At 54.3% G+C, this 7500-nt stretch overlaps 2 non-coding genes across 2 annotated transcripts; both read right to left on the reverse strand.

The window, feature by feature from the left end:
• Positions 1-543: 543 nt before the first annotated feature.
• LOC124591338 lies at positions 544-698 on the reverse strand. Its single transcript, XR_006977149.1, has one exon. It is a non-coding gene; the product is annotated as a 5.8S ribosomal RNA (ribosomal RNA).
• Positions 699-1049: 351 nt separating this feature from the next.
• Positions 1050-2959, reverse strand: LOC124591341. Its single transcript, XR_006977152.1, has one exon. It is a non-coding gene; the product is annotated as a small subunit ribosomal RNA (ribosomal RNA).
• Positions 2960-7500: the final 4541 nt, after the last annotated feature.

Genomic DNA, 7500 nt, shown 5'->3' on the forward strand with positions numbered 1-7500 from the left:
TATCGGTCTCGTGGTCATATTTAGTCTCAGATGGAGTTTACCACCCACTTGGAGCTGCACTCTCAAGCAACCCGACTCGAAGGAGAGGTCCCGCCGACGCTCGCACCGGCCGCTACGGGCCTGGCACCCTCTACGGGCCGTGGCCTCATTCAAGTTGGACTTGGGCTCGGCGCGAGGCGTCGGGGTAGTGGACCCTCCCAAACACCACATGCCACGACAGGCGGCAGCCTGCGGGGTTCGGTGCTGGACTCTTCCCTGTTCGCTCGCCGCTACTGGGGGAATCCTTGTTAGTTTCTTTTCCTCCGCTTAGTAATATGCTTAAATTCAGCGGGTAGTCTCGCCTGCTCTGAGGTCGTTGTACGAGGTGTCGCACGCCACACCGCCAGCCGGCTGTGCACGCTACCGAGTAAGTACCGGTATGCGAACCGCCAGGCGACGGGCGCGCATCGCACGTTTAAGGAGGCGCGGCCGGCCCCACAGGCGGCCGCGACGCTCCCAGGTCTGCGAAGCGGGGCAAACGCCGCGCGCTTCAGTATACGTAGCCGACCCTCAGCCAGACGTGGCCCGGGAACGGAATCCATGGACCGCAATGTGCGTTCGAAACGTCGATGTTCATGTGTCCTGCAGTTCACATGTCGACGCGCAATTTGCTGCGTTCTTCATCGACCCACGAGCCGAGTGATCCACCGTCCTGGGTGATCTTTTCTTAGTTTACACTGTCTCTTTCAAGACAGTTGCATAGGCGGGACGTAGGCGTGTGGCGGCCCCTGTTCAAGCGTTCTGTGTCCAACGGCCTCACGGCCGATGGGCGTCGTACGGCTCCACACCGGAGCGGACAGGCAGTCGGGCGAAAGTCATTCAAAACCGGCGCCAGGCGCCAGGTGCCGCAGGCCAGCCGCTCCAGCGCTTCAGCGCTCGTACCACACAACATTGGCGTTAGTTTTGAGAAGCACGCGTGGTTCCGCACGCGGCGCACGGCTACTGCGAGCCGTACAGGTAGCGTGTTGCGCGACACGACACGCACATCGAAAGACATGCAGTCTAGTCGGTAATGATCCTTCCGCAGGTTCACCTACGGAAACCTTGTTACGACTTTTACTTCCTCTAAATGATCAAGTTTGGTCATCTTTCCGGTAGCATCGGCAACGACAGAGTCAATGCCGCGTACCAGTCCGAAGACCTCACTAAATCATTCAATCGGTAGTAGCGACGGGCGGTGTGTACAAAGGGCAGGGACGTAATCAACGCGAGCTTATGACTCGCGCTTACTGGGAATTCCTCGTTCATGGGGAACAATTGCAAGCCCCAATCCCTAGCACGAAGGAGGTTCAGCGGGTTACCCCGACCTTTCGGCCTAGGAAGACACGCTGATTCCTTCAGTGTAGCGCGCGTGCGGCCCAGAACATCTAAGGGCATCACAGACCTGTTATTGCTCAATCTCGTGCGGCTAGAAGCCGCCTGTCCCTCTAAGAAGAAAAGTAATCGCTGACAGCACGAAGGATGTCACGCGACTAGTTAGCAGGCTAGAGTCTCGTTCGTTATCGGAATTAACCAGACAAATCGCTCCACCAACTAAGAACGGCCATGCACCACCACCCACCGAATCAAGAAAGAGCTATCAATCTGTCAATCCTTCCGGTGTCCGGGCCTGGTGAGGTTTCCCGTGTTGAGTCAAATTAAGCCGCAGGCTCCACTCCTGGTGGTGCCCTTCCGTCAATTCCTTTAAGTTTCAGCTTTGCAACCATACTTCCCCCGGAACCCAAAAGCTTTGGTTTCCCGGAGGCTGCCCGCCGAGTCATCGGAGGAACTGCGGCGGATCGCTGGCTGGCATCGTTTATGGTTAGAACTAGGGCGGTATCTGATCGCCTTCGAACCTCTAACTTTCGTTCTTGATTAATGAAAACATACTTGGCAAATGCTTTCGCTTCTGTTCGTCTTGCGACGATCCAAGAATTTCACCTCTAACGTCGCAATACGAATGCCCCCGCCTGTCCCTATTAATCATTACCTCGGGTTCCGAAAACCAACAAAATAGAACCGAGGTCCTATTCCATTATTCCATGCACACAGTATTCAGGCGGGCTTGCCTGCTTTAAGCACTCTAATTTGTTCAAAGTAAACGTGCCGGCCCACCGAGACACTCACTCAAGAGCACCCTGGTAGGATTGCAACGGGGTCCGCCTCGGGACGCACGAGCACGCACGAGGCGCGTCGCACGCCTTCAGCTCGCCCCACCGGCAGGACGTCCCACGATACATGCCAGTTAAACACCGACGGGCGGTGAACCAACAGCGTGGGACACAAATCCAACTACGAGCTTTTTAACCGCAACAACTTTAATATACGCTATTGGAGCTGGAATTACCGCGGCTGCTGGCACCAGACTTGCCCTCCAATAGATACTCGTTAAAGGATTTAAAGTGTACTCATTCCGATTACGGGGCCTCGGATGAGTCCCGTATCGTTATTTTTCGTCACTACCTCCCCGTGCCGGGAGTGGGTAATTTGCGCGCCTGCTGCCTTCCTTGGATGTGGTAGCCGTTTCTCAGGCTCCCTCTCCGGAATCGAACCCTGATTCCCCGTTACCCGTTACAACCATGGTAGGCGCAGAACCTACCATCGACAGTTGATAAGGCAGACATTTGAAAGATGCGTCGCCGGTACGAGGACCGTGCGATCAGCCCAAAGTTATTCAGAGTCACCAAGGCAAACGGACCGGACGAGCCGACCGATTGGTTTTGATCTAATAAAAGCGTCCCTTCCATCTCTGGTCGGGACTCTGTTTGCATGTATTAGCTCTAGAATTACCACAGTTATCCAAGTAACGTGGGTACGATCTAAGGAACCATAACTGATTTAATGAGCCATTCGCGGTTTCACCTTAATGCGGCTTGTACTGAGACATGCATGGCTTAATCTTTGAGACAAGCATATGACTACTGGCAGGATCAACCAGGGAGCTGCGTCAACTAGAGCTGAGCAGCCGGCCGCCCGGGAGTGTGTCCCGGGGGCCCGCGCGAACACGCAAGCGTCCGCTCAATTATTCTGCAAACAGGAGGAGGCTGAGCTCCCCTGCACAATACACCTCGAAACCCTCTCAGGTCCCGGCGGCGCGCAGCGCCGTCCTAAGTACTTGGTCGGGTTCGAGAGAGGCGCAATCGCCCGGAGTTTGGCGAGTAGACGCTTTAGGTGCGACCACCCGTGCTCCCAACTGAGCTTGCCGCTGCCGACAGAGGCCCGGGAGCGTGCTGTCGTGGCATTGCCGGCGGGAGACAACACGCGCCACCTACGGTGGCCGGCAGCTCCAACGCCAGCGCCACAGAAGGACAAAAGCCCCACTTGGGTGCCGAAGCGAACTCTCCCAGCACAGCGCACGCGCCAACACGTCCGCACAGCTGCGATACAATCCACCTGCGAGAACCGCAGAGGCGACCGAGCAGCAGACGGCGTCGCGGCGCCGAGCGCCGGGCGGCGGCGCATCCTCAGCGCACACAGTCCTCAATCGGACCAGCACACTGCAGATGTCCACCGCGCTTCGCACCGGGCCCGCGAGGACCTACTTTGGCCGCACGGCGCCGCGTGCAGGGTGCGCCGGCGCGCAGCTGCGCCGCCTGCCGCCTCCGTCGGCCGGCGCGCCTGCCACTGGCCGCCCCCACCAGCCGGCTGTAGCGCGTGCGCCCACGCACCGCGCGGCCAGCACGCCGGAAGGCCCCCCCTCACCGGCCGGGGACGGTCCCACCCAGCCACCGCCGCGTATCGCTTCACACCCACATGCCATTCACGTTCGTGGGCATGGTGGGTATCGCTGAAACAACCGGTTGGTAGCTCAACCGATCGTCGCCATCACTGATTCACCTCTAGCGAGAACAACCGCACCACAACGGTTTACCAGTTCTTCATTTGCGTAACGTCACCAGCAAACGTAGACGTCCATCGCCATTTGCAAATTCAACGATTGTTGCATGCCTGTGTCAGGTGTCACGACACACTATGTCTGCCCACATACACGCAACAACATGTGCACGCTTCGCGAACACGTGGAAGGTGGCCCCCGTACGTATGCGATGTCCATTGCGCGAACGACTGTCAACCGGCCTCTGTCGCATGTCGCAGATGTGGAACGCAGTGCACCATGCTATCACGGTGTGTGAGAAGAGACGACTACGTCTGACAACACGCGCCACTACATCAACAGACGGCTCATGCTGATCGCCATCCACGGCATACCATACTGCAATCCAGCTCTTATAGGGAGACGACACGTAGCTGAGTGCACAATATTTGGACCGTATGGTTCGCCGTTGTTGGCGCAGTCGTGGTACGGTCACACATGTACCACGATGTATCATTCAGTACATGAGGACCAATGTGCGGTACAGTGTGTGATTTGGACGTACAACATCAGCGGACAGTTGCCACAAGCCGTACCACAACGTAGGCTGTGCTTCGCCATGCGAATGCCAATGAACAACTGCGAAGGGCATTGAGCATGTACGTCCTGCCGCCATCCGCATTACAGTGTATAGCTGCAAGGTGTTTAACATGAAGCGATACTCTGGGGACCGGGCAGTGCGAGTAGCAAACTATATTGCGGGGGTTGCAGTTAGGCAACACTACACTAATTTAACGCGTCGTATGACAATTACAGAGCAGGTTAAGGCCCAACGTGTGTTGGGTTAAGGCCCAACGTGTGTTGGGTTAAGGCCCAACGTGTGTTGGGTTAAGGCCCAACGTGTGTTGGGTTAAGGCCCAACGTGTGTTGGGTTAAGGCCCAACGTGTGTTGGGTTAAGGCCCAACGTGTGTTGGGTTAAGGCCCAACGTGTGTTGGGTTAAGGCCCAACGTGTGTTGGGTTAAGGCCCAACGTGTGTTGGGTTAAGGCCCAACGTGTGTTGGGTTAAGGCCCAACGTGTGTTGGGTTAAGGCCCAACGTGTGTTGGGTTAAGGCCCAACGTGTGTTGGGTTAAGGCCCAACGTGTGTTGGGTTAAGGCCCAACGTGTGTTGGGTTAAGGCCCAACGTGTGTTGGGTTAAGGCCCAACGTGTGTTGGGTTAAGGCCCAACGTGTGTTGGGTTAAGGCCCAACGTGTGTTGGGTTAAGGCCCAACGTGTGTTGGGTTAAGGCCCAACGTGTGTTGGGTTAAGGCCCAACGTGTGTTGGGTTAAGGCGCAACATAGGTTAGGTTAAGGCGCAACATAGGTTAGGTTAAGGCGCAACATAGGTTAGGTTAAGGCGCAACATAGGTTAGGTTAAGGCGCAACATAGGTTAGGTTAAGGCGCAACATAGGTTAGGTTACGGCGCAACATAGGTTAGGTTAAGGCGCAACATAGGTTAGGTTAAGGCGCAACATAGGTTAGGTTACGGCGCAACATAGGTTAGGTTAAGGCGCAACATAGGTTAGGTTAAGGCGCAACATAGGTTAGGTTAAGGCGCAACATAGGTTAGGTTAAGGCGCAACATAGGTTAGGTTAAGGCGCAACATAGGTTAGGTTAAGGCGCAACATAGGTTAGGTTAAGGCGCAACATAGGTTAGGTTACGGCGCAACATAGGTTAGGTTAAGGCGCAACATAGGTTAGGTTAAGGCGCAACATAGGTTAGGTTAAGGCGCAACATAGGTTAGGTTATGGCGCAACATAGGTTAGGTTACGGCGCAACATAGGTTAGGTTACGGCGCAACATAGGTTAGGTTAAGGCGCAACATAGGTTAGGTTAAGGCGCAACATAGGTTAGGTTAAGGCGCAACATAGGTTAGGTTAAGGCGCAACATAGGTTAGGTTAAGGCGCAACATAGGTTAGGTTAAGGCGCAACATAGGTTAGGTTAAGGCGCAACATAGGTTAGGTTAAGGCGCAACATGGGTTAGGTTAAGGCGCAACATGGGTTAGGTTAAGGCGCAACATGGGTTAGGTTAAGGCGCAACATGGGTTAGGTTAAGGCGCAACATGGGTTAGGTTAAGGCGCAACATGGGTTAGGTTAAGGCGCAACATGGGTTAGGTTAAGGCGCAACATGGGTTAGGTTAAGGCGCAACATGGGTTAGGTTAAGGCGCAACATGGGTTAGGTTAAGGCGCAACATGGGTTAGGTTAAGGTACAATATGGGTTAGGTTAAGGTACAATATGGGTTAGGTTAAGGTACAATATGGGTTAGGTTAAGGTACAATATGGGTTAGGTTAAGGTACAATATGGGTTAGGTTAAGGTACAATATGGGTTAGGTTAAGGTACAATATGGGTTAGGTTAAGGTACAATATGGGTTAGGTTAAGGTACAATATGGGTTAGGTTAAGGTACAATATGGGTTAGGTTAAGGTACAATACGGGTTAGGTTAAGGTACAATACGGGTTAGGTTAAGGTACAATACGGGTTAGGTTAAGGCACTTGGGGGGGGGGGGGGCCCGGTTTGTTGATTGTGATTATCGTAAGTAAATGACTGCGGCATCATCTGATTTGCCACGTCAGGGTGCACCTTTGGCTCATAACAGGCGGCGCTCTGATTCCATGCTTGTGGCAGACCTGTGTCTTTCATTCCTGCCATTGTTTGTGTGGTGTGACAGGAGGCAGTATTGTGATGTTGGGTGCACCCCTGTCTGGGACATGTGTGGGTGTTGGTGGCTTAGCTGAGCAATGGTGGTTGTCGGAAGGGTGGGATATTCTGTTTTCCGAGTGGACCTCCCGGTCTGGTTATGATAGTGTGGATTGTCTAATGTGGCAGAGAGGATGCACTGGGTGTTGTTCCATGCTGGTGCTTACATATTGTCTGTGTGCCTGTTACAGGCAGAGAGTAGTGCGTGATAAGAGTGTCTGGCTGACGTGTGATTGTGAGCAGAGTCTTTCAGCATGTATACGGACAGGTCTATACATTATCTGTATTCTGATGGCTCTATCTATTACTAATCAGCGCCGTGTATACGTTTAATCCGGTTCCAGTCGAAACTATTGTATCTCTGTACATTAGTGACACGGCGAGCCCGCTATGTAGTTACTCGTCTCGGCAGCTTCCACCGGTGTATGGCAAATGATTATAAGGAATCAGTCTAGTCGTCAATACCGATAGTCTGACGTCACATGTCTGGGGTGGGGGACGCTGCGCCCTTCCGGTGGGTCATGGCCTAGGAAGACTCTTCCCACGCAGGGGGGCTTGGACTGTCATTGACTCTTCCGAGTAATATACTTGCCGTACGTTTTTGCGACTGCGAGTGCAACGCTCACCGGTACCGACATGGATGGAGCGCCTCCTAGCTGCCGCTGAGCATCTGCATTCGTACAGCGAGCAACGCGATCGCGTCTGTAGCTCGTACGTGGTACAGCTCGCAGCTCATGTATATGGACAGCGGGAATGTCGCATATTGGACATAACTCTTCATGAAACGCACGTTATAGGGGTGGATTGCACATTGCGAGTGCGAGCAAAGTCCGCCGTTCATCCGCTGGAGTTGCGAGTTGGGCGGTTGGGGTGGGGCACGAACGGGTGCAGGTGGAGTGATTGCCGGTCCACGACT

Source organism: Schistocerca americana, unplaced genomic scaffold (assembly GCF_021461395.2).
Source record: "Schistocerca americana isolate TAMUIC-IGC-003095 unplaced genomic scaffold, iqSchAmer2.1 HiC_scaffold_828, whole genome shotgun sequence".
Classification (NCBI taxonomy): Eukaryota; Metazoa; Arthropoda; class Insecta; order Orthoptera; family Acrididae; genus Schistocerca; species Schistocerca americana.